This window comes from Peromyscus maniculatus, chromosome 4 (genome assembly GCF_049852395.1).
Source record: "Peromyscus maniculatus bairdii isolate BWxNUB_F1_BW_parent chromosome 4, HU_Pman_BW_mat_3.1, whole genome shotgun sequence".
Taxonomy (NCBI): domain Eukaryota; kingdom Metazoa; phylum Chordata; class Mammalia; order Rodentia; family Cricetidae; genus Peromyscus; species Peromyscus maniculatus.
In genome coordinates, this window is record NC_134855.1 from 79,744,457 (window position 1) to 79,771,630 (window position 27,174).

At 42.9% G+C, this 27,174-nt stretch overlaps 1 long non-coding RNA gene and 1 pseudogene across 1 annotated transcript in view; one reads left to right on the forward strand and one right to left on the reverse strand.

Moving 5' to 3' along the window:
- The window catches only part of LOC121828752 (uncharacterized), a 55,477-nt gene that overhangs the window by 19,392 nt on the left and 8,911 nt on the right, over window positions 1–27,174 (reverse strand). The gene's annotated exons all lie outside the window — the stretch shown is intronic.
- LOC102910785 (putative nucleoside diphosphate kinase pseudogene) lies at window positions 25,003–25,484 on the forward strand (annotated as a pseudogene).

Here is a 27,174-nt window from a genome sequence, read left to right on the forward strand (position 1 = left end):
GCCAGAACAAAACCTCACGGGGAATATGCGGAAATCCTGGCCAGGGTGTTCAACGGAAGGCCTGAGTAACATCCAGGTTACACTTAAGTGCTGGGAAAGTTTCAAATATGAAAAGACTATATTCAATAAGATGATGGCCTTGTTCCCAGAAAACTTACAATCAAAATAGAGAACATGGAAACAGAATGAAACAAGACATTCACCACAGCTTGTTACATATTTTATTTTGAATCATGAAAGAGTCTATTAAAGGCTCAAGAAAATATAGTATGTAAAACATTAAGAACAGTTTAAAAATATAAAAACTGATCTCACTTCAGTTTCCCAGCCAAGAGAGAAAGGAGAAGGACTAGAGATGGTTGCCAGATATCTTGCACTTGAAGTTTTAACTTGGAGAGCTCCGTTAAGATGACTCAAGCTGCCAGCTGCACCTCTGTGTGCACAGAAAACCACCTCTCCGAGAGTTTCCTTCACAAAGAAGTTGGTGAGGAAGTCATGACTGGTCAGATCTGGAATATACTTGCTTTAAATACCTATTTTCTTTCTTTTGGCTTCTTGTTGTTGTTTCAGTTTCTTTCTTATTAGCTAACCCGAGGCTGTTAAAGACCAAGGTTATGCTGGGTTGACTGGGGGTAGCAATGTACATAATGTGTAAAGGATTTTATAGAAAAATGTGTTTCCCTGGTGAAAACACATTTTAAAACATCAGTAATATTCTAATACATTAATTTTATATTATATTCCTAAATATAATGTTTGATTATAAAATCGGATTAGGGTTCAGCAGCTAAAGGCATTTATTCCCAAGCCTGAGAACCTGAGTTGGATCCCTGGGACTCACATGACGGAAGCTAAGAACCGACTCCTTCAGATTGTCCCGCCACCTCCCTACACTCACCGTGGCACTTGAGCCCAACTTGAGTGTACACTAAATAAATGAATGTACTAAAAACTGCAGAGTGGAGGCTGGAGAGTTGGCTCAGTGGTTAAGAACACTTGCTGCTCTTGCAGAGGTCCTGGGTTCAGTTCCCAGAACCCACAAGGTGGCTTATAACCATATGTAACTCCAAATTCAGGGAATCTAACACCCTCTTCTGGCCTCCATGAGCACCAGGTATGCACAGGATACATAGACATACACACATAAAATGAAATTAAATTAAAAGTGAAGCACAAAGAGATAACATTTTTCAATTTCCTGGCTTGGAACATATTACCATACCTTTTAGGATACATTTAGTTCAGCTGCAAATAACAAAATCTAAGTTAATTGGCTAAAATAATAAAGGAAAATTGTCCATCACATAAGGGTCCAGAAACAGGCTAGTGAGATGGCTTAGGAGTTAAGAGCACTTGCTACTCTTACAGAGGACCTGGGTTCGGTTCTCAGTACCCAGACAGATGCTCACAACCGTCTGTAGTTCCAGTTCTAGGAGATCTGATCTCCACCTCCTCCTCCTCTTTTTTTTTTTTTTTTTTCTTTTCTTTGAGACAGGGTTTCTCTGTGTAGCTTTGCACCTTTCCTGGAACTCACTCTGTAAACCAGGCTGGCCTCGAACTCACAGAGATGCGCCTGCCTCTGCCTCCTGAGTGCTGGGATTAAAGGCGTGTGCCACCACCACTGCCTGGCCTGATCTCCTCTTCTGACCTCTGCAAGCAATGCACTCCGCACATGTGGTACACTTACACAAACTCAGGTAAAACACTTACACATAGAAAATAAAAACAAATACTTTTTTTTAAAAAAGAGGACCAGCAATATGATCTAATTCAAGGACAGTTTGACTCAGCATCTCAGTGACATCACTGCCTGCTTCTATCTGCCTTCACCAGTGGGTTTCAACTAATACACAACTTCCCTCATGAATGCAAAATGGCTGCAACTTTTCCAATCTTGTAACCATCCCAGGGCCACTCAGAAAGAGAGCTCTGGAGTGCCAGTATTCCAATTCAGAACCCTGGCATTCACCCTGACTGAACTACTTTAGGTCATGTGTTAACCTCTGAGCCAATGACGGGTCTCTTAAAAATTAAATATGTTCTTTGGGAATGTCCTGTAAGTTGTGTGCACTCTCCAAAGCATCCTTGCTATCTATACATGGAGTAGATGCTCAAATGAAAATCTGTGTTCAGTTAGGAAAGAAGAGCAAATGAACCTGCAGTAGGAAAACTACAAATGTTCCCTATGTAACTCTGAGTCAATCCCTTCCTGTTATACATTCAGCGATCTCAATGTTAATGGTGTGTAAGAGCCAATGGTGCCACTCATTAAAAATCATCAGTTCTAAAGCCCCACAATGACAAGCTGCCTTGTTTATAAATAAGTACTACAGGTAGCTCTGCCATAGGCAGTCTGTGGGACATTCAAACACTGGACAAGTTTGGGGCTTCTCAAAATGAGGCCCAAGGACCCATGCCAGTCATGAACTGTTTATCACTGCTCTGTGCTGAGGTAAGAGACTTGCTCCAGAACACAAGGCAGCTGTGACTTTGAGCACAATAACGCAGCTAAGTATCTTTATGACAGGCATTCTTGGTGAAAGGTACAGGGCACTGATAAGTGGATGGTGGTGGTGTTTTGTCTTATGATAGTTACTGAGTAATTGTTTATCACCAGACACTGTCGGGTGGGTCACAATGAGACACGCAGGAATCTGACCTACAGGGTCTGCAAGACACTTGTGTCTTCAATGGCCCCAAGAGTCTTTCACTCTAACTATACCAGGTACCAATCAAATAACGGGCCAGCTTGCTCAAGGTGAGGGCCTCTGGCTAGGCAGCTAGTTACAACAGCATTATATTCAGAACTGGCTGCTCAGTGGCGTGGCAGGCCAAGCCACCCACAAACGGATACTAACCCTTGTTTTTGCTAGCTCTCCCACCAACACCTTCCACGTAGCAAACCATATTTCCTTTAGCTGTATGTCCCCCTGGGTTGTGTCAAAGCAGCAAAGCACTATTCAGGGGGAAGAGTTCCAAATTCTGCTGAAATAAAATTAAAGAAAGGGAATTAGAGTACTGATTTCAGTATTCTCGCATTTTAGAGTTGGGTGGCCAGAAAAGGAGGCTTGGGTAACGTAAAGATCCCAGACCCTGGACATAAATAGATTTGGGTTCCAGATCTTTCTGTCACGTGCATCACTTGGGCACTATCTGACAAGTTTTAGAAATAGTTGTACCTACTTTTTAGAGTTTTTATTAGAACTACAGAGTAGACCACCCGCAGCGCTGGGAAGGCCTACCCGCTAGGCCTTTGCGTTTCACGAGTCCAGTCAAGTCTGTACAATAATATTGGCCTGAGGACAGGCATGGCGCACACACCAATAATTCAAACATTGGTGAGGCTGAGCCAGGAGGGTTGCTGCAAATTTAGGACCAGCCTGCTGTACACAGTGAGTTCAAGGCCAACTGTGCTACACTACACAGAGAGACCAGGAAGGGAAGGAGGGAGAGAAGGAGGTAGGGAGGGATGGGGGAATGAGCAGAGAATGAAAAAAAGAGAGACAGAGAGATATTGGTGGTGAAGAATCAAGTTGGTATGAGGAAAAAAACCTTTTATTCTACTGCTGGAAACCAAACTTGAGTTTTTCTCTGAACCTCCCATCCCCTCTGCCACTCTCCTCATGGGAACCTTAGTATGAGTTGATGCTACTACCCCCAATTCAGTAGTGGACCCAAGACTAAACCCTGTCCAATTAGAGCATGGTATTTTCCTAACCTGGTAACAGCTTTAAGAATGGAAACATGGCTGAACACTAGGCATTAGAATGGAAGAAGACATTTTCTAAAAAAGCTAATTTTCAAAAAATCTAACTTTTTATTGTTAAATTTTAAGCTTGAGGAAGGTGCCCTGTGACTTTGGGAAGTCATCTTGCCCCACATAAATCAATAGGGAAGCAGAGCACAGGTTAAAAAGAAGTCGCCCTGAGGACACAATTCAATAGCTAAGTTCACCCACACTGAGTTACAGCTAAAAGAGACAATGCGTCCATTTTTTCATTATCAAAGCAGGCTGAACAGATATTACCCAGGTGTGTGTTTCTAAACCACTGATATTGGGGACTAGCCCTGGAAACTCAACTCACGGCTTATGGGTAGCATACAAACTCATTTCAGTAGGCGCAAGAAAGAGACTCAAAGTTGATATGCCTTCGTTTCTTTTAAGAAGAACTCGTCGCAAGCTAGGAACAGAAGGAATCTCCTTCATCTGATAAAGGGTATCTTGGAAAATAAAACCATAGTGAATCATTGACTTCGTAGTTGATCATTGAACTCTTTCCATTTCTGAGTGTAATAGCACAAAGTGACTCTGAAGACAACCTTTGCTTATCATTGTTGTCTAAAGTGGAACTTGTAAACAGTTCAGAGAGAATGTGGGTGAGCATTGGAAAGGCAGATTGTGTAGTTATGCACACTGTGAATTTAAAAAATCTGTCCATATATTGAGTAAAAAGAGATCTTAGGAATGCTGTTGGATATAAAAGCAATATACAGACATTAACAGCCTTGACATACCAAAAACAATTATTGAATGAGGAATTTAAACTGAAACTACAAACAATAGCATCAGTAATGTTATGTGCCAAAAAATAAATTTCTTTAAGAAATTGAAGTCTAGCCAAGCATGGTGGCGCACACTTTTAATCCCAGCACTCAGGAGGCAGAGGCAGGTGGATCTCTGTGAGTTCAAAGCCAGTCTGGTTTACAGAGAGGGTTCTAGAATAGCCAGGGCTACATTTATTTTGAGAGCCTGTCTCAAAATAAATGAATCAATACATTTTTAAAGAGATTGAAGTCTTCTATAGGGAATATTATATAACTAAGACTGTTAAAAATATTAAATGGGGTAACGTGATATCCATTGACTAAAAGATTCAATGGGATTTATATCCAATATGATTTTGTCTTGTTTTGTTTTACAACTTGTCAAGCTGATTTTAAAATATATATAGTGATGCAAAGAGTTAAAATATCCAACCCAATATTTTTACTTGATTCTTTGTTTCTGTTTTTTGTTTGTTTGTTTGTTTGTTTGTTTTGAGACACAGGCTTACTCAATAGTCCAGGGTAGCCTGGAACTCACCCACCTACCCCAGGTGTACTCAAGTTCAACAGTCCTTCTGTGTTGGGTGCACACCACAATGCCCAGCTCAAGATAATCTTGAAGGATGTGTTCTGGAAGAGCTCAGCATATGTAAATATCATAGCTTTAGTAGCTAAAGCTATGGGATTAATACAAAGAAATAAATATGCACCAGAGAGAGACTAAAAATATCCCCCAAAATATTTGGGCCTTGATTTAAACAAAAATGCCCTACAGGACATGAGGAAAGGATAATATTTTTAATAGACATGCTGAGACACTTGATAGTAGAAATTGGACTTGAACAGATAATAACTTTATTGGTAAGTATCAAAGTACAATTTAAAAACCACAGTGAGATACCACCACACAATTCTCAGGATAATACAAACATCTGAAATAACAAGTGTTGTTGAAGCAACCTACAGTATTCTCAGATACCCAGGAGAGGAAAGACCTTGAGTGTTGACAGCAATGTAAATCAGTCCATTCACTTCAGAAGACTAATTATGTCGCCTATTAAAGAGGAAGAAATGTATGTGAGCCAGCCACTGAGTTCCACTCCAGGTACATAACTGCAGGAATGTCTGTCTGTGCGCACAAGAATGCACAAAGAAGCAGACCCAATCCAAGCATCTGGCAGCAGTAGAATTGGCTTATGACTGTGTGCGAATGTTATTGGTTAAAAAAAAAAAAAAAACCACATCAGCAATGGCAATGGAAATGAATAGACAATGTACATGCAAGTGTTTGAAACAGCTGAGAAACAAGACAATAAAAAAAATATGCAGTGTAGGATGGCAGTTTAGCCGATGCACAACTGTAATCTCAGCACTTGAGAGGCTGAAGAAAGGACTGCTGTGAGTTGTGAATTTGGGACCAGCCTGGGCTATATAACGTGAGATCCTGTCTCACAAAACTACATTTTAGAGTTGAAAATAGGCAAGGTTTAGATTGTAGTAGCTAGGATATTTACCAAGATGGTAAAATGATAAAGAAAAGCAAGGATGTCATTGGTTACTGTAAAGAAACCAGTATGGTGTGGCAACTCCAGCTATTGGGAAGGCTGAGGCAGGAAGATTGTGTGAGTTCAAGGCTAGCCTGCAGTATATCTCAAGACCCCATCTTAGGTGGGGAGAAGTAAGGAAGACAAAGCCCAAAGGAGAGAGAGTGACAAGAGGTGGGGGAATCTTAGGAGTGAGGGACTGGCTGTGTGATGGGAACACTCTAGATCTAGCCTGTCATATCCTGGGGCCACTCATCTCACATGACTATTGAGCATTTGAAATGTAACCAATAGGACAGAATTTTAATTGTATTTCATGTTAGTTCTTAAGTTTAAGTAGCCACACTGGACCAGTGGTTTGGCACAGTACAATATCTAGTTTATATCAATCAAGATTCCAACAAAAATTACCTCACTCAAACAATAACTTGAGGAAGAATCATGGAAAGACAGTTAATCACCATAGTGTAAAGCAGCCAGTGGCAGGAGGCACCCTGAGGCTAACTAATATCAGCTGCACTTTTTCCAGCCCCACATCTGAAGAGATAAGGAAAAGGCATGGTCCCTGGATTGGAAAAAGAGAGAATGAATGAGATTCTCCTGTGTTAAAAGACATGCAGCCAGTCTGAGATGCCTTCTAATAGGAGCCACTATTTTAGGCTCCTTATGTTGCTTTCTTTCCTCTCTGGTCTCTCATCAGAGGCCCCCATAGTCACACCCAAGAGGGGGGAGGTAGACAAGGTGGCTCACAGCTGCTCACTGGTCCACACAGGCTAGGCTTCCTGATAAAAGGCAGGAGGAAGCAGATCTGACAGAGGGGAGGCATCCGACACACTATTCTCATCTTGGGTCTCTGCAGTTTTCATTTCTAATTACACTGGCTGTGGTAGTTTGTATGAAAATGACCCCATAGGCTCATAGGGACTGGCACTATTGGGAGGTGTGGCATTGTTAGAGTAAGTGTGTCACTGGGGGCAGGCTCTGAGGTCTCAGAAGCTCAAGCCAGGCCTGGTATATCTCATTCTCTTCCCACTGCCTGCTGATCCAGATGTAGAGCTCTCAGCTACCTCTCCAGCACCATGTCTGCCTGCATGCCTCCTGCCATGCTTCCTGCCATGATAATGGACTAGACCTCTGAACTGTAAGCCAGCCCCAATTAAATGTTTTCCTTTATAAGAGTTTCCATAGTCGTAGTGTCTCTTCACAACAATAGAAACCCTAAGACAGTGATCATTTCTTTTTGCATAAAATTGCAGTTTATACTTTCAGAAATGAGGGGCTTGGGAATACAGCTCAGTAGTTGAGAACTTCCTTAGCATGTGCAAGGCTCCTGGTTGCCTCCCTGTTGTAGTTGAACTCTGAAATGGCCCCAAGGGCTCGTGTGTTTGAATACTTGGCTCCTAGCTGGTGGTATTATACAGGGAGGATGCAGAACCTTTAGAATATGGGGTGCAAACAGGTTACTGGGGGCCCGCCTTTGAAGGTTATACCCTGGTGCTGGCCACCGGTGCTCTGCTTCCTGGCTGCCACAAATGTGAGCATCTGTCCGCCATGCCACACTCCTGCTGCTGCTGTGAATTCAGCTGCCATGGCTTCTCCTCCTTGATGGGAACTAGAAGTCAAACCTCTCCTCCTTCAAGTTATTCTGTCAGAATTTTTTTATCACAATGTTGAGAAACTAACATAATCTCCAACAGGTGTGCGCACGCACGCGAGTGCCTGCGTGTACACGCACACACACCACAAAAAAAGTAGAGAGGGAGAGAGAGTCTAAATGAAAAAAAAAAAGACAAAAAGGAAGGGAATACAAAAGGGAAAAATATATATACCTGACCAGAGTGGTTCTGCATTAAATACTGCTTTTCAAAACAATCTGATAAAGTTATCAAAACTAAAAAATAGTCACCAAAACTCTGCATATGTAGATGTTAATACATGTTCTTGTCAAGTCAATAAAATTAAAATATATATATATATATATATATATATATATATATATATATGGCATTTACCCTAGGATGAGGTTTGGTGGCCCCTTTTTATTTTTTTTTTTTTTAATTTTAACATTTTCTTTTAAAATAACCAGAAGTAAAAACACAGTGCTTAGAAATGATGTAACCAAACACAGTGGTGTGGGATTTTGATTTTGTTTGCCTTCTTGTGGTGTTAGAACCTCAATTCAGCCTTCTGAGTAGAATCAGAGCCAGGAATATGAACCGTGGTTTGTTTTGAAAAGTGTGTATATTGGTTAGGAATGCTTTAGCTGGGAGTGTAAAATGATCTAGCTTAACACAGAGATTATTTCTCACATTAAAAAAGAAGAATCCGGAGGCTGCTGGTATTGATTTCATGACGCCACAGTTTAAGGGCTGGCAGCTCTGTGATTCTTCTGGCCAAGTTCTCCACTCACAAAAATGACTAAGACAGAATCAGGTTATCAAGTTGAAGTCACCTAAAGGTGGGAAGGGGAAGGGATTATAGGACAAAAGCATCAGTGTTTTGCTCCTAGAAGAAAGGTAAAGGCTTTCTTCCCACACCAAGAGACTTGGGCTGGGCTGCACCACATGGCCTCCCCTGCCTGCCTGCCGGGGCCTGTGCTGTCAATGCAGCTCTCTCGGCCTTCATGAGTCAGCACAGGATGGGGAAATCGGATGCAGTTGTCAGCTACAGCCAGCTGAGCTCGTACTAATACACAAACTACTTCCGCTATGGTGTCCAAGATCTCTATCACGAGAGTGAATTCTTTGAATTCAGAAATCCTTTTCTAGAAGGCCTCTATTTACATTTGCATGCTGCCCAGAAGGATGATACAACACCCTTATGTGCTAACCAGTTTCTGAAGATTTTTGAATGGTTGCTAGAAGAAAACCAAATGTTAAGAGAACATGTTTTACCACAGAAGAATTATGTCAGGGAAACTCCAGACACTGACAGTGAACCTTCTGTATCAGCAAGCAGGTGAAGGGCTCAAGTCAGCAAGTAAACAAGGAAGAAAGTTCTCAGGAGATAACTCTCACCCAGTGCACTTTGCCTGGGATCAATCGCAAAGCCACAGACATGGCAGGTTTTCTATATGTGCCATTAAAATGGACCCGATTAACCCCTCTCCCAGCATATACAGAATTAAGAAGCTGTGGGCATCAGATATAGTGACAGACAGATGTAGCCTTAGACCCCTTTGGAGCTACTGACTCTTAGGGTCCAAATCCAGGCTCTCCCAGCTTGTGTCCTGACTCAATTTTGGACCTTCCTTATGCTCCAGTTTGTTCTCAGTGGGAAAGATCCTTGAGATGGTAACGAGCACAGAGCAAGTTAACAAACGTAGCTTACTTGAAATCATGCCTACTGTGTACATAGCAGGTGCTATATAAGAGCTGGCTTCAAAGACAAAGGCTGTCTCCATGGTTATATTGGTTTTTACTGTGTGTGTGTGTGTGTGTGTGTGTGTGTGTGTGTGTGTGTTAGAAACTCTTCCTTTTCTGTTTTAATTTTTTTATTCTAATAGGAGAAAATATTTGCCTATTGCTTAGCTGAGTAACAGTTAACATACAAAATACGTAAGCAGTTCAAAACGTTTAACAAAAAAGCATTCCCAGGTTAGATGACTACTCCATCCTTAGCTTTGCCAATTCTTGGCTCCCACATGGTGATACTGTTTTGTGTTGTTCTGTTCTTTTGTTTGTTTTTGGCACTAGAGGCAACGCTGTGATAAACATTCTTGGAGCTAATTTCCTTTGTACTTCCATGATTCCCTTAGTATAAATTCTCAATATAAAATTGCTAGGTCAAAAATCATGCCTAAGAGGTTATAGAGTTGGCTCAATAGTTAAGAGCAACTGCTGCTCTTTCAGAGGACCTGGGTTCGGTTCCTTGCACCCACATGGCATCTCACATTCCTCTATAACTCCAATTCCTGGAGATCTGATACCCTCTTCTTGGCCTCCACAGGCACCAGGCACTCAGGAGGTGTACATGTATGCATACAGGCAAAACATTTATTCCCAAAAAAATAACCATAAATAAATCTTTAAAAATAGAAAAGCATACAGAAAAATGAGTAAAACCAACCAGCTGGCAGTTGTAGACACAGGAGTGTAGCAGAGGAAAGGAATGAACATGAGCAAAGTGTGACACACGTGTGTGAAGACGTCATGGTGAAACCTATTACTTTGTATGCTAACTCAAAAAAAATTTAATGGATCACACATAAGTATCCATTAAAACTGAAGGCAAAAGATCATAAGTTTCAACCCATCTTGGGCTTTATAGTGAGCTCCAGGTCTACCTGGGTTACATATCAAGCCCTGTCTCAAAAAGATAAAACAAGCCAGGTGGTGGTGGTGGTGGTGGTGGCGGCGGCGGCGGCGGCGGCGGCCACCTTTAATCCCAGTACTCGGGAGGCAGAGGCAGGCGGATCTCTGTGAGTTCAAGGCCAGCCTGGTCTACAGAGCGAGATCCAGGACAGGCACCAAAACTATACAGAGAAACCCTGTCTCGGAAAAAAAAAAATGCATAAAGAACTGTCCATGTGACTCAGTGGTCACATACTTGCCTAGCATGCACAAGGCTCTGGGCTCACTCCCGGTTACTGAGAGAAAAAAAATCATGCCTATTTTTAAGTTTTGAGAAGATGTTTCAGTTTATCTCCCAGGGATGGGGCTACATTGAGGTACCCACTGGTTTCTATACCCCTTTGGGAAGCAGTGGTTATTTGTGTTTGTTTCTTTAGTTTCTGCACAGTACTTCCCAAACCTCCCAAACATGGGCCTCTGTTAACAGACCCCCCAGCATCTGTGTCTGCCATGCCTGTGATTATTTGCCCTCATGCTGTAGCTCCTGACCTTTCACCTCAATGACGTCCTCTTATGCACTGGATTTTTGCCATGCTGTTTTTTTATGGCTAGAGAGTCTTTATCTCAGAGTCTGAAGTGGATGATTTGAAGCAGAGGTTGCAGATAGCATTGATCATGAGCTAGGCTGGTTTTTTTTCTGTTGTTGTTGTTGTTTCAAGTACAAGTTTGTTTTAAAAGAAAAGGCTCCCTTGTGACATTCCTAGGTTTGGGCACAATGGATCATGACTATCACCACATTTCTTGAGATGAAAACCTAAATCTTTCAGCTCTCCCCTGTGCACTGTTTACTCATTAATTTAACATTTACCCATCACCTACTGAATTGTGAACTGTGCTCAGGAGATAAAGAGGAATAATAATGGTCTCTGATCTGTATGGGCTTGTGATTGAGGGAGGCAGACAGATAAACAACTAACTCACAACATAAATATTCTGTAGAACATTTTGTCCTCTGACCTCCACACATATGCCATAACATGCTTCTGTGTGTGTGTGCACGCACACACACACACACACACACACCACACAGAGAGGGGGGAGAATAAAAATAAATCAAATGATATACCATTTGAAATGTTTTACCTGTAGTCAAATGGTAAGGTTATCAGGGATAGTCTTTGCTCAATTGACTTTGTGTTCTGGGATTTTAGAGTCCTGCTTATTAAATTTGATCAAAAGCTCATATACCAGGGCTTGTGAGATGACTTAGCAGGTAAAAGTGCTTGGTGCACAAAGACCTGGGCACACCCCAGCCAGCTAGTTCTCTCCCAGGCACCTGCAGATGAAGGTCCTATACCATTTGGAAGAAGTGACTCCTTCCTCAAATACAGAGACATCATCCCAAGACTGAAAGAACAGGAGAAATCAGGGAAACATGGCAACCAAAGAAATGCAAATTCCCAGTAACCAAGGAACAGAGATCTCTTCATTGCCTGATGGAGAATTCAAAATAAATGCTTCAGTATTTGATGTGGTGGAGCATCCTAAGGCAGGAGGATTGAGAGTTTGAAAAAGATCTTGGTTACACAATGAGTTCTCAGTCGACCTGAGCTACACAGCAATATCCTGAATCAAAACAAACAAAACCAAACAAATTCCTTTAAAGAGGTCTAGTAAGCTACTAGAAAACAGACAACTTGGTATAATCAGGAAAACAATATAAAAATAAAAGAATTTCATTCAGGGCTGAGGAGATGGGTCAGTTGTTAGCTCTACAATCATAAAGACCTGAGTTCAAATCCTCAGCACTTAGGCTAAAAGCCAGACGTGGCTCCATTGGAGGAGTAGAGACAGGTAGGTCCCAAGAGCTTGCTGGAAAGCTAGTGTAGCCAAAACAGCAGGCTTCCCATTCAGTCTCAAGGCAAATAGGCAGAGGACGATAGGGAAAGACACCCAACATCCTGCTCTGGCCTCCATGTGCCTACCCATTGATACATGTATTGGCACAACTCACAGGCATACACCACACCCAGGACAGAATTTTTTTTTTGAGAAGTACATTCAACAAAGAGAAAAATAATTCATTAAAATACATAACCACAAACAAATTTAATACCTGAAGAATACAATGAAATGAAAAATGTAACAGTCTCCCAGGCAGACAGAATGAAGAGTCGGTGAACTAAAGAAGAGAGTTTAAAGTGGTCCAGGCAGTAGAGAACAAGAATGAAAAGACTATTTCAGTGTTTGTGAGGTAGATGGAGTCCCCTCCCCTAATCCTTCCCTACTTACATCCTTTAGCCATTCCCAGAACCCAGGGCCGTATGTGTAATTAGGGCAGAGTTGCATACAACCGGTTGGGAGAGGGCATGCCAGGACCCTTTCTGACCCCTCCTTTCATCAGTAAACAAGCCCAGCTGTGGTGGTTTTTGGCAAGCAAGCCTAGCTGAATTTCTGAAGATGGCAGCGGTTTGGCTGGGAGAATAATTCTATACAATGCTCACCAAAGCCATGGGCATGTTTCTACCAGTAAACATGTGTTTAGTTAGCCAAAGCTAACTTAGCTCCAAGCCAGCTGTTAGCATGTTCAGACAACGAAGGGATTGATTACTCTCAAATACCTAGATTACTCTCCAAAGAAAATGAAAAACAGTGAAATAAAACAGCAGATTCCTTCAGTGACCGCCGGCTGAACCAGGGCTTCTGGGGCAGAGCCTGCTACCCATACTGGTATAATGATTCCAATACAACTTGCCTACTCCTGGTTTTCAGGGTGCCTGGGGTATTACTAGATGTACCCCAATATCCCAGTTACCAACTTTTAGAAACAACCCTGCAGCCATGTATCAGAGATCTAAAAGAGATGAGCCCTAAGATTATACCCCAAGATTCATTAGTCACCAGTTTTCAACCAAGTCTAAGCAAGGGCCAATTTTACTTGTCTTCCATAGTTTGAAAAGGCAGAAGACAGAGGTGGGATGGGGGGCTTGTTTAATTACCATTACTACTCAATGGCTCAAGAATTTCAGAAAGTGGGCCCTAATGCCACATGACTCCAGGTGAGTCAATGTATTTATTTTTGTCATCGAGATGCCAGATAATCACTGTGACAGCCACTGGCTGAATCATCACTTTCCATAATATGACACTAGCCATAAGGAATAATAAGTACCAGAGACTCCATGCTTTATGCTTCCTGAAAAATACAGTCTTTATGGTGAGGTTATAAGACACATGGGAGAAGCCACTTTATTAATTTATTTTTCAAGTGTGGGGTAAATGTTTTAGGTTTCTTTTCCCCATTGCTGGCCTAAGACATTGTGCATTACAAATCTGCTTTATGGGTTCTTTTTAGCTAGTCTACCCGATCCTGATTCTTTGTTTGTTTTGAAAAGAGAAAGAATACACAAAATAGTACAGAGATTTCTATTTACAGGTTCTTTACCTACAGTTTTCATAAGCAAAATATGCAAACCTACAAGAAAGCCAGGTTTTACTTTCAACCGAGTGCTGCATAATTCTATTAAACACAACTGAACTGAATCCAGTATTTATGGGAAAGCTTATTGAGTGCGTAGGATGGTGAGTTTTAATTGTCAACTTGATACAACCTAGAATCCTCTGAAGGGATAGTCCCAGTGATAGACTGTCTATACCATTGGTCTGTGGTCATATCTGTGGAGAATTGTCTTGACTGTGTTAACTGGTATGGGAAGAGCAGGCCCAGTGTGGGTAGCATCATTCCCTAGGTTTGGGTCCTCAATAATACAAAGCAGAGAAAGTAATTAAGCAGGCTGAATAGTAAGCATACACATATTCACATTCTCTCTGCTGTTGACTGTGGATGTGATTCATTTCTTCAAGGTCTTGCCTTGATGACCCTGCAGCGATGGACTGTAATCTGGAATTGTGAGCTAAAACAAACCTTTCTCCCCTAAGTTGCGTCTTATCATGATACATTTTCCAGATAAAATATATCCTGATTATAGTTCCTCCTCCCCCAAATTCTCCTTCCAGATCCTCCCTACCTCTTCACTTATCCAAATTCCAAATTCACACTCTTTCTCTCTCATTAGAAAATAGGCATCTAAAAACAATAATAAAATAAAAACAAACCAGAATAGGACAAGACAAAAAACAAAAACAAATAAATAAAAAAGCCAAAGAAAAAGCATAACACACACAGATGCACACACACACACACACACACACACACACACACACACACACACACACATTCACCCACAGGAAAAAAAAACCTTAAAAACAAAATCGGAAACCATAATGTATAAACAAAAGACCCAAAAGTTTTTTTTAAATGCCCAAAGCATTATGAGACAAAAAAAAAAAAAAAAAAAAAAAAAAAAAAAAAACAAACCAACTTCCAAATATACCACTGAGTTCTTTTTGTGTTGACCATCCACTGTTGGGCATGGGGCCTGCCCTTAAGTATGGTTTGTATACCCAGTGATACTCCATTGGGGAAAATGAATTTTTCCTTTGTGAGTGGTTATTGACTGGAGCTAGCTTCTGGGTAAGGGGTAGGGCATTGAGTCCCCTTCCCCTCTCAGCAATGGGACCCTGTCTTAGGGTCACTGTTGCTGTGATGAAATACCATGACAAAAGCAAGCTGGGGAGGAAAGAGTTTCTTTTGTTCACAGTTCCACACAACAGTTCATCATCAAAAGCAGTGAGGACAGGATGTCACACAGACAGGAACCTGGAGGCAGGAGCTGATGCAGAGGCTATGGAGGGGTGCTGCTTACTGGCTTGCTCAGCCTGCTTTCTATAAGAAAGTTCTATATATAGAACTAGAGACCACCAGCCCAAGCATGGCACCACCCACAATGGGCTGGACCCCCCCCCCTTCAATCACTAATCAAGGAAATGCCTTACAGGCCTGCTTACAGCCTGTTCTTATGGAGGCATTCCTTAATTGAGGCTCCCTCCTCTCAGATGACTTTAGTTTGTGTCAAGCTGACATAAAATTATCAACACAGACCCCATCTGGCTTAGACATGTACAGACCCTAGGCATACTGTCACAGTCTCTGTGAGTCCATATGTGTGTCAGTTCTGCTGCGTCCTTGTTTCGTGGGTGTCTTCCATACCCTATGGTTCTTATACTCATTCTACCATCTCTTCCACAGTTTCCTGAGCCCCAGGGGGAGGGATTTGATGGAGACCTCCCATTTCAGACTGAGTGTTCCAAAGTCTCCCATTCTCTATACTTCATGGGGATTTGTTCCCGTCTACTATAGGAGGAAGCTTCTCTGATGATGGCTGAGTAAGACACTGATTTACGAGTTTAGCAGAATGCTGGTAGGAGTCATTTTATTGCTATGTTCCTTTAGCATAACAGTAGCATTTGGTTTCCCCTAGGTCCATGGCCTGTCTAGTCTCAGGTTCTTGGCCTGAGCAGTGTTGAGCACGCATTCCATCTCATGGAGTGGGCCTTAAATCCAGTAAGATAGTGGTTGGTTGCAGCTAGAGTTTTCCTGCCTTGCCCACAGTCAGGACAAATCTTTGTCACCCGCCTGTAGCTAGAGTTTTCCGGCCCTGCCCACAGTCAGGACAAATCTCTGTCACCCGCCAGTCCCACAGCCGCTCAGACCCAACCAAGTAAACACAGAGACTTATATTGCTTACAAACTGTATGGCCGTGGCAGGCTTCTTGCTAACTGTTCTTTTATCTTAAATTAACCATTTCCATAAATCTATTCCTTGCCACGTGGCTGGTGGCTTACCGGCGTCTTCACATGCTGCTGGTCATGGCGGCGGCTGCAGCGTCTCTCCCTGCCTTCCTGTTCTTTTATTTCTCCTCTCTGTTAGTCCCGCCTATACTTCCTGCCTAGCCACGACCAATCAGGTTTTATTTATTGACCAATCAGAGCAACTTGACATACAGACCATCCCCCAGTACAGCCAAGTGCAGACCATCTCAGACACCTGCACTCAGGCCCATGGTCCTAATCATCCTCTATGCAAACCTGCTGGGCAACGCCACAAGGAACCCAAGAAGGGCTCCCACAGGACATACATTAACATCCCACAGCACCCGCCAGTCCCACAGCCACTCAGACCCAACCAAGTAAACACAGAGACTTATATTGCTTCAAACTGTATGGCTGTGGCAGGCTTCTTGCTAACTGTTCTTGTAGCTTAAATTAATCCATTTCCACAAATCTATACCCTGCCATGCGGCTCGTGGCTTACCCACATTTTCACATGCTGCTTGTCCTGGCTGGCAGCTGGCAGTCTCCTTCTGCCTTCCTGTTCTTTCTTTTCTCCTCTCCGTTAGTCCCACCTATACTTCCTGCCTAGCCACAGCCAATCAGGTTTTATTTATTGACCAATCAGAGCAACACATTTGCCATACAGACCATCCCCCAGCACAGCCAAGTGCAGACCATCTCAGACACCTGCACTCAGGCCCGTGGTCCTAATCATCCTCTATGCGGACCTGCTGGGTAAAGCCACAAGGAACCCAAGAACGGGCTCCCACAGGACCACACAGAACATCCCACAGCAGTTGGTGACTCCCACAACTTTTGTGCCACTATTGCGCCAGCCTATCTTGCAGGCAGGTCACCACTGCAGACTGAAGGGTTTGTAGCTGGGTTTCAGGTTTTGGTGACCCCGATTCCTCCAACAAGCCTGTCGGGAGTGAGAGGAATCCCATTTTGTCACTGACTGTTGCTGAGCAACCCTTTGCTATTCTTAGGAAAATGGTAGTTTTTCTACCCTGAGGATAGTGTCATACAACACTAATGCACTTGGGAGATGCCCACCACAAGAATATTAGCCACCCCGGCCGGGCAGTGGTGGCGCACGCCTTTAATCCCAGCACTCGGGAGGCAGAGCCAGGTGGATCTCTGTGAGTTCGAGGCCAGCCTGGACTACCAAGTGAGTCCCAGGAAAGGCGCAAAGCTACACAGAGAAACCCTGTCTCGAAAAACCAAAAAAAAAAAAAAAAAAAAAAGAATATTAGCCACCCCAAGGGGCGGAGTGGGACTGCCTTGGGAGGGTAAGACAAGCTGCCCAGCCAGCAGATTGCAAGGCTAATGATGGCCAACAGAAGCTACAAGTATACAAAGAAAGCAAGCTCCTGAAATGAAGACAGCGAAGACACTTGACTCAGCACCAGCATAAACCACAAGGGAGGCGAGCATCCCTCTTTCAGTTCCCCTTCAGCCTCACGTGTATACCTGAGCAGCTCTGTTTTCCGAAGACCCAGAAAAAGCTACTACCAGATTCCATCTTTTCCCTTTTTAAAAAAGTCCTTGCTTTTCCACTTATTTTTCCTTTTTAACTACACTTTTAGCAGTATTTTTTTTTTTTTACTAACTTCATGGTATTTTAAAAATTATGGGTTTTTTTTATTCCCCTTGGTGGTGTGTGCCACCAAGCCAAGTATGTGTCTAATTTGTTTATATTTTTATTCGACTTTTTTCTTTGTTTAATTTTTTTTAAATATTTATTTATTTATTTTATGTATATGAGTGTTCTATCTGCATGTACGACTTTACTCCTGAAGAGGGCATCAGATCCCACTATAGATGGTTGGGAGCTACCATGTGGTTGCTGGGAATTGAACTCAGGACCTCTGGAAGAGCAACCAGTGCTATTAAAGGCTGAGCCATCTCTCCAGCCCTTGTTTTCTTTTAACCTCTGTGTTTACACCTTTTTTTCTATTCTACTACACATTCATTCATTCATTCATTCATTTATTTGAAGACAAGGTCTCACTAGGTAGCTCTGGCTGTCCTGAAAGTCTCCAATTAGATGAGACTGGCCTTGAGTTCATAGAGTTCTGCTTGCTTCTGCCTCTTGAGTGTTGGGATGAAAGGCTGTACTCAGCCATTCTTCTATCCTTTTATAGTATTTTGACTTTACTTAGTAATGAAAAAAAGTCACCTCACATGTTTTTATTTTTTATTCCTTTCCTTACGTTTATTTGTATATTTTGTTTCTGAACTCATGCTTAGAGGTTCTCTGTCACATCTTCAGACTTGTCTCCAATCTCTGGCTACAATGCTCATCTCTCTTCTTTTCCTCTGCTTAACCTTCCTTCTCTCCCTCTCCCCCCTTCATGCCTCCTCTCTTTAGCTAGCTCATTTAATAGTTCCTTATTTACCCTAGTTTTTTAACTTTACAGCACGTTCTACATTGCATTTTTTATTTTCTGTGTTATGGTTATTGGTGATATATTAATAGGCTTTCAGTACGTTTAGCTATATTTCTACATCTTGTATGGTTTGATGTTGTTGCTGTCATGGTGTAGAAATTATATGCCTGTCTGGTGAGGAAACACTTCACATATTAGAGATGAAGGAAGGACTCTTTCATAATGTTTCCCCAGCTCTTGGCTAATGCCCAAGGAAGAGCCAGCATTCAACAGAAGATTTTATGAGTTTATGGATTTTATATACACTGCTATCCTTAAATCTCTTTGGGGTCCCAGGCCCAGGTTACACTTCAAGCAATTTAAACAGGGACAGGAGACAGGGAGTCTGGCAGCTTAGACAGACAGGAGATTTACACAGCAAAGATATTCCACATTGCCAGAGAGCTGTTTCAAGTACACCAGTGTTGTTCTTCTCCGGAGAGTTGTTACCCAGGATCATCCTGCCCACCTGGCAGAATTATGTTTCTCCTGATAAGAGCACAGGGGACTTAATGGCAGACCAGGACTCAGTGATGATTGTGACCCCAAGCTGTCTCCCTCCCTGAGCCGCACAGTTAGAGGTATGTCTTCAGGTGGGAATCGGGGCCAGATGACCGGTGGTAAGTAACTTCTGTCTCCTTTGTCATGGGAATGGGGCCTAATGGCTGACAAATCCTGGTGAACAAATATTTACATCTTAGCATCCTAAATTTGGCTTATCTCTAACAGACCTGGTTAGCATATTACTTATCTTTGGGATATTTTGGAGGGAGTACTCCTGTACCTAAATTCCACTAGTGTGCCTTAATGTCTCCTGAGCAGACCTATTAGTAAATCATTTGTAACATCAGTTTTATCACTTTGAGTTTCTTTAACATCAACAGCAGCTTGCTTTCTCCTCTGTGAGGGACACTGAGATTGAGCCCTCAAGAGAAGGCTGCTTAATATGGAGCTCTCCAAATAGCCAAGGTTTTAAATGCCTATCCTATGCGTTTGAATGTCTGCCTCCTTCTCTAGATTTGGGGACTCTTCTGGTATCATTCATTGAATAGATGAATACCCAAGCATAGGAGGCATTTAGAACATCAATGCACTAAAGCTGAGAAGAACCTCTCCATGGCATATTATAGCCATGATGTCAAAATACAAAGGAATGAAACAATATTTAAAACTGTAAGGGAAAACCATCAACTCATTCAGAAAGGGTAACACATCAGGAAAATACCAGATCTCTTACCAGAAACTAAAGCCAAGAAGGCATGGGAAGATGCAATTCAACCCAACCAAGGTCAAGTTAGTTTTCCTTGTTTCGTTTTGGTTTGTTTTTTGTTTCTTTGTTTTTGTTTGGTTGGTTGTTTTTTTTTTCCCTTTGGTTTTTTGAGATAGTGTTTCACTGTGTAGCCCTGGCTGTCTTGGAACTCTCTCTGTAGACCAGGCTGGCCTCAAACTCAGATATCCACCTGCCTCTGCCTCAGAGTGCTGGGAGTAAAAGCGTGAGCCACCATCACCCAGATGGCAAAGTTATCTTTTAAAACTGTCAGAGACATAGGGCATTTCAGGACAAGCACAAACCGAGTCAGAGTCAGCATTGCAGAAGACACTGAAAGGAATCGCATACACAGACGAGGAAGACTGTGGGTCTCCATCACAGGAGCATGGGAAAGAACACGCTTCATCAACAGATGAACAACTGCCAATTAGAGCAAATCCATCATGTCCAATGCTAAAGCCACTAGAATGTCACTCCTAATTGGAGGGAAAGAGAGCCCCAACAACCAACTAGAAAAATAATCAACAAAATGACAGGAAACAGTAACATCTGTCAGTCAGAGCATAAGCTCTAAATAGCTTCACTCACCAACAAAGACACAGATTGGCTGACAGGAATTTACAAACTAGGGCCAATTGCCTGTTGTCTCCAAGAAAGCACACCTCGGTGGTAAAGCCATCCACAGACCACAAGCCAAAGATAAAGTCAGTTTATCAAGCAATGGAAGCTAAAACAAGCTTGTGTAAGTAGCAGTTCTGATATTGAATGGAGTCAATTTTAAACCAAAAGTAGTCAGGAAAGTTTTTTTTTTTTTTAAGGGCACTATGTAAAGAGAACAATCCATTAAGAATATGGAACAGGGACTGGAGAGATGGCTCAGGGGTTAAGAGCACTGACTGCTCTCCCAGAGATCCTGAGTTCAATTCCCAGTGACCACAAGGTGGCTCACAACCATCTGTAATGAGATCTGGTGCCCTCTTCTGGTGTGTAGGGATACATGCGGGCAGAACACTGTATACATAATAAATAAATAAAGCTTAAAAAAGAATATGGAAAAATTATAAACATACATGCACTTACTGTTGGGGCTCTCTGTTTCATAAAATGAAAACTAGTGGACATAAAAGGTCAGATTAATTCGTACACAACAATAATGGGTTGCTTTCTACCCCCACTCTCATGTTTAGTTGGCTCAACCAAACTGAAAATGAACTAAGAACCTTCAGAGTTAAACTATCCAATTGATTCAATGGACCAGATACATACAGACTATTCCATCCAACAGAAGTGGGATTATACGTTCTTCTCAGCATCTCACAGAACCCTCTCTAAAATAGATCACATTCTAAATCACAAAGCAACTCTTTTTTTTTTTCTCAAAAGAGGCACTCTTGTATAATATTAGAAGGAACCAGCCTTAATATTACACATCCCAGGGGCTCAGGAGAGAGAACTACTAACGGCGAGGACCATTTTCGGGAAATAGAATCTCAGCACACCGAGCTCTATAGTCCACTTGCTTTAATTCCTCTGACATAGCATCCTTTATACACAGCTTCAGTTCTGTTCTCGTGCCTAGCTCCCTTCTTGCCTGATTTCTCTCTATACTTATCTATTGCTCCCTCTAAATTCTATCTTAATTCTCTCATCTTAACTCTGCCTCTCTATGTCCTTTTCAGCTAGTTCTTACCCAGCTAGTACTTCCCCATCTGGCTCTTCCTCATCTTGTTCTTCCCCATCTGGCTTTTCCTCATCTTCCATCTCATTCCTCTAGTACTCTCTTCTAGCCCTTCAATCTAGTTCTTCCCCATCTCAGTTTGTTCCTCTCAAGTTCTTACCCATCTAGTTCTTCCATTCTCTTTTCTCTTCTTCGTCTCGTGCCCTGGAAGTCTCAGTATAAAAAGGGAGGGTCTGAGCTAAATTGTGTAAAGCTATTACTTAATGTCTACCTGACCTAGGCGGTGTCTCCTTGTGGAATTTACCATAAGTCAGGAGACTTGCATGTGGGCTGCTATCACTGTTAGTCCTCAGAAGTTGGGCGCCCACTTGGGCAGTATCTCCTGTTAGTCCTTGAAAGTGGCTAAGAGAGATAATCTGATTCCAGAGAAAGTCTTTCCTGAGGCTGTTCTACAAATTCCTGGAATGTGTATGTCCAGAGAATGATCAGTCCACACAGTTAGCCCTTCTAAGGGAAAAGTCAATTGGGAAAACTATGAAGGCACACATGATTTTCATAACAGAATACAGCTGATATATAACAAGCCAAATGACACCCAAAACTCCTTGGAATTTGGCTTCCTCTGGAGGAATTCCCTGATCCCTCCAGGTAGTGACTTTGCCATAACCAGCTGAGTTCTTATGATATATTCCTGTGGCCCGCAGCAAGGTCTTAAGTCTGGTTTATTTCTAAAGTATTATACAGCCTATATCTACCAACATGGTAAGTCTCAAACTCTTAAGTCAACTATAAATCAGAATATACAATATATATAATACAGTGCATATCAGATAAAAATGTTGACACAAAACCCTAACAGCCTGTGAATAAACACTACACCAAGAATACAGAAACATGAAAAAGGCTAAAAGTCTAACAGTTGTTTTTAAGAAAACAGTGACCAGTGCTCGCTTCAGCAGCACACATACTAAAATTGGAAAGATAATAGTGACTGGCATGGAGTGAGGATCAAGGTTGACACAGGACACAAAGATCTTTGAACTAAGCATTCAGATGTCTACAGAAGGAAGTAGAAAAATATATTTTGGCTTTTTGAGATTATGTAGCACAGCTGGTCTGCTTTGGGATGTTCTGTATGCTGTGAATGTATTGCTCTGATTGGTTGCTAAATAAAATGCTGATTGGCCAGGCAGGAAGTATAGGTAGGATAAACAGAGAAGGAGAATTCTGGGAAGAGGAAGGCTGAATCAGGAGATGCCAGCCCACAGTCCAGGAAGCAGCATGTAATGACACACAGGTAAAGCCCCAGAACATGTGGCAACATATAGATGAACAGAAATGGGCTGAGTTTAAATGTAAGAGCTAGTCAGTGGTAGGCCTGAGCTAATGGCCCAGCAGTTTTAATTAAGATAAGCTTCTGAGTGATTATTTTATAAGTGACTGCGGGGTCTGTGGGCCTGGGCTAGGCAGAATCGGAGAAAGCTTCAGCTACACTGGTCTAAAACAGGATCCTCCTGCCTCAGCCTCTACAGTGCTGAGATTACAGGTATGTATCATCACCCAGGCTATGCAAATTTTTTAAAGGGGCAAGAAATAAATATCTGGGGTTCTGTAGGCCAAGTAGCAAAATTTAATCCAAATATTTGTTTTCAACTTTTTAAATACATAAAAACTAAACTTAGCCCACATGCCCAGCTTGTCCAGTTCGGACCAGGATACAGTCTACCTCTGGGTAGGCTGCACTGTAGTAATCTCATCCATGTGAGGTCCACTGAGACAAAACTAGACTTTTACTTGTATTTATTCCTAGCTAAAAGTGTCACTCTCGGGGTGCAATGACATTACAAAAGATAAACAGAGTGGCTGGAGACTGCTGCGGCTGAGTTCCTACCACATACAGGGCCCTGGGTTCTGTCTTCGGCCCTGAAAAAAAAGAGTGGCTGGGAAAAGACCGTGCTGGGAGAGTGGGATGCACATGATTGATAGAAAAGAGTGTCACTGAAGGGAAATGCAGGAAGTCACAGAGACGTGGGTAAAGTCTGAGATGGACACTAGAAGGCCCTTCTGATAAATTTAAAAACTATTGTTTGCAGTTGCAGAGGAATTCGGTCCTGGGCCTTGCCCATACAAGGCAAGCGTTTCACTGACAAATAACTCTTAACGAACAGAGAAGTGTGGGGATTGGAGGAAGTCCTGAGTGATTAAATCCTGAGTGAACATGTGCTGTAGGTTTGGACATGGCCATGTCAAGAACCAATGCCTCAGCCCAAAATACCAAAGATGTCTCTGGGTGAGGTTCAGAGGGATGGCAAAGTCTTCCTCTAGCCGGAGAGTGAATGTTGACAGTCTGTGCACAAAATGTCCACCGTAGCTCTCTCCACCACTAAATGAGCACAGCGTACTGCTCCCCTCCAGAGCCTGCTCCCCTCCAGAGCCTGCTCCCCTGCAGAGCCTGCTCCCCTCCAGAGCCTGTGCCCACTGAGATCAGCCAAACTGCCTCCTTGTCCAGCTGTGTGCAGTAACTCTGCCACCCTGTTCAGATGTAAACAGTAAACACGCTGAGCTTTCCAGGATGCTGTGGCCTCTTCAGCTAAGAGACCAGACCACTTGGTCCCAGCTTGTCTGTGTATTTGTGTCTGTCTGTTTCTCCTGTGACTGTCCTTTCTCAACTTCCTAACCATTCCCTTTAGGTCAGACTCTGGAGCTGGATAGAGTGCAGTATTAAAGAGATGGAACGAATTCTTCTACCAGATCATACTGAAGTAAAACTAGAAATCAGTAGTAAGACGAACCATACAAATACTTGAAGACTAAATGATTCACTCCTGAATGACCAATACTGCATTGAAGAAAACCAGGAGATCATTGTAAGATCCTAAAATCACTCCAGGTGTGGTGGTGCATACTTATAATCCCAGCCTTTAGGAGGTACGAGGAGGAGGATCAGGAGTTCAAGTTCATCTTCAGCTACAAGGAGAGGACTGACGATCCACAGACACCATGAAGCACACACCAACATAAATACATCACATACACACACACACACACACACACACACACACACACACGCACGCACGCACGCACGCACGCACACACGCACGCACGCACGCACGCACACTCCCACACATAAAGAAATAAATTGGATAAACAAAACAAACTTTCTATAGTCAAGTGAAAATGAAGATGTAACTTACTAGAACTTTGGGGATACAGCTAAGGCGGCTCTAAGAGGAAAGTTCATGGCAATATATTTACATTTAAAAAATCAGAGAGAATCAGGCATGGTGGTATATGCCTTTAGTCCTGGTACTCAGGAGGCAGAAGCAGGCGGATTTCTGAGTCTGAGGCCAGCTTACAGGTCTTCAGAGCAACTTCTAGGACAGCCAGAGCTACACAGAGAAACCCTATCTCAAAAAAAAAAAAAAAAAAAAAAAAAAGAGCAGAGCATCCTAGCCACCCACCAGCCTGCCAGCTCTCTGGACCACGCCAACCTTGGAAGGTTATGTCATGGCCATCCAGCCAGCTGATATACAGCGCAGCCTGGTGGGTGAGATCAAGGCGCTTCTGGGAGAAAGGGCTCCACCTGGTGGCCCATGATGTCCCTTCAGAAGAGCTTCTGAAGCAGTATTGACCTGGAAGACACCTTTCTTCCAGAGCTGGTTGGTGGAGTACATGAACTCAGGGCCAGTTGTAGCCGTGGTCTGAGAGGGCCTCTGTGTGGTGAAGATAGGCTGAGGGATGCTTGGAGACACCAGTCCAGCTGTTTCTAAGGCGGGCACCACTGGAGGGGATCTCTGCATTCAAGTTGGCAGGAACATCATTCACAGCAATGATTTGGTACAGAGTGCCTAAGGTTTAAGCCGGAAGAATTGATTGACTACAAGTCTCATGCCCACAACTGGAATAGAAGTGTGAATCAAGGTGGGCAAAGCAGGGTCCTTAGCAACAGAACCAGGTGGATGCTGGAACGTAGCTCTCCACTGCACTGACCAGAGGTAATAAGACAAGTCATCTTTTCTGACGTATACTTAGAAACGAAGCCTTTTTGAAACTGGAGGGAAAAAGAGCGCCCTCAAATAAACAACCTACTGATGGAACTCAAGGTCTTAGAAAAACAGAAACTCACCAAACCTAAAAGCAGTAGGTGAAAGGGATTCCCACACAGTGGGGACTCCCTCCCAAACCCCTGTTTAGGCACTAACCACCTGTCTTAGGTTTCTATTGCTGTGAAGAGACAGCATGAGCATGGCAACTCTTATAAAGGAAAACATTTAATTGGGGTGGCTCAATTACAGTTTCAGAGGTTCAGTCCATTATGATCATGAAGGGGAACGTGGCAGCATGCAGGCAGACTTGGTGCTGGAGCTGAGAGTGTTACAGCTTGCAGGGAACAGGAAGTCGACTGACTGTCACACTGAGGGAAGCTTGAGGAAAAGACCTCAAAACCCACCCCCACAGTGACACACTTCCTCAGACAAGGCCACACCTCCTAATAATGCCACTTCCTTTGAGGGCCATTTTCTTTCAAACACCACAATACCCAAACACCTGTTTTTACAGAGAGATCCTTTATCAAGCAGAAAAGTTAAAGTAGCTGCTTTCTGACTCAGGCAGAAAACAGCGGCAAATGACCTCGCAGGTGTAATTTTTAAGAGGAGAGAAAGGGGGTGTGTCTGTGTTAGAATGGGCTAGGATTCAGTGGGATACTTTTTTTTCCATCCCCACCCCCTCAGTGGGATACTTTGATTAGGCATGTTAATTAGGTGAACCAAAGGGGTTTTTTGATTGTTGGACTTTGGTACTCATCCTCTGGAATGCATCTGGCATAGGAAAGTGTCCAAATAAGGGAACAGACCTTGATGGTCTTTAGCAAGGCAGAGGGGATGGGGGAGGGGAGAGAAGAGCAAGGTCTGCCAGAGCCACATGTAGTAGGTAATGGACCTACTTACCCTTCAGTAAGTAAGAAATACTAAGTATTGGCAAGGCAGTGGTGGCACACACCTTTAATCCCAGCACTCAGGAGGCAGAGGCAGGAGGATCTCTGTGAGTTTGAGCCCAGCCTGGTCTACAGAGCGAGATCCAGGACAGGCAAGGCTACACCAAAAACTCTGTCTCAAAAAACCAAAAAGAAAGAAATACTAAGTATCAGGGAAGAAATTAATATGGTAGAAATTAAAAGATTACAAACAACACACAGAATCAATCAGAACAAGTTAGTTCTATGGGGCTGACAAGATGGCTCAATGAGGAAAGGTACTTGCCGCCCAAGGATATGAGCCTGGTGGTGGTAGAGAGAACCAGCTCGGCAAAGTTGTCTTTGACCTCCACATGTCCACCACGGCATGCCCTGCCCTGATAACAAATAAAGAGCATTGAAAAGTCAGTTCTTGGGCTATAGAGACGGCTCTGTGAGGTAAAGAACTCACTGTGTGAACATAAGGACCTGACTCCACACCTTTAGCACCCATGTAAAAGACAGACAGGGGTGTGCATCTGTAACCTTAGCACCATGGGGGTAGGGAAAAGACAGGTCCCCAATTAGGTCAGCCAACTAGAGCCCAAACCAATGAGCTCCATAGTCTGTGAAAAACCCGTCTCACAAAAGCAAAGTGGAAAGCAATAGAAGACACCTGTCGTTGACCTCTAGCCTCTACACACACACAGAGATAAGCACTCCTG